General features: G+C 52.7%; 1 protein-coding gene across 1 annotated transcript in view; it reads right to left on the reverse strand.

Moving 5' to 3' along the window:
* Positions 1–457, reverse strand: part of vps13b (vacuolar protein sorting 13 homolog B) — a 109977-nt gene that overhangs the window by 96302 nt on the left and 13218 nt on the right. The window lies entirely within an intron of this gene.

Below are 457 nucleotides of genomic sequence, written 5' to 3' on the forward strand. Positions count from 1 at the left end.
TATCTCGCGAACGCGCCGGCGGATCTCCACCAAATTCGGGGGATCCCTTCAGCTCGAGGAGCCCTCTCGAACGCCACCCTTAATGTGTCGGTAGCCCCCCGGGATCGCTAGATCGGTCTGAGCCGGAACGCGAATTTAACCACCCCTAACTCCCGAATCCCGGGGGCTATCGACGCGGTGGTGGTCTCATTCGAAAGCAGGCCTCTAGACGTACACTCGATTCGCGTTCGAGAGGGTTCCTCGAGCTGAAGGGATCCCCCGAATTTGGTGCAGATTTGCTGCGCCGTTACGGAGATATGGCCGTTCAAAGTTTCAATGGTTTTCCATTAAAGCGTTTCATCCAGGTCGCCAGTAGCAAACAATGGAGCACGCTCTGCTGGACAAACTAAGTAATTACACCATTTCAAGCATTTTATCGGCGTTATATGTTCTGTAAAAAAAAATGTCATATCGGCGG

This window comes from Sinocyclocheilus rhinocerous, unplaced genomic scaffold, assembly GCF_001515625.1.
Source record: "Sinocyclocheilus rhinocerous isolate Xijiao unplaced genomic scaffold, SAMN03320098_v1.1 scaffold828, whole genome shotgun sequence".
NCBI classification, from domain to species: domain Eukaryota; kingdom Metazoa; phylum Chordata; class Actinopteri; order Cypriniformes; family Cyprinidae; genus Sinocyclocheilus; species Sinocyclocheilus rhinocerous.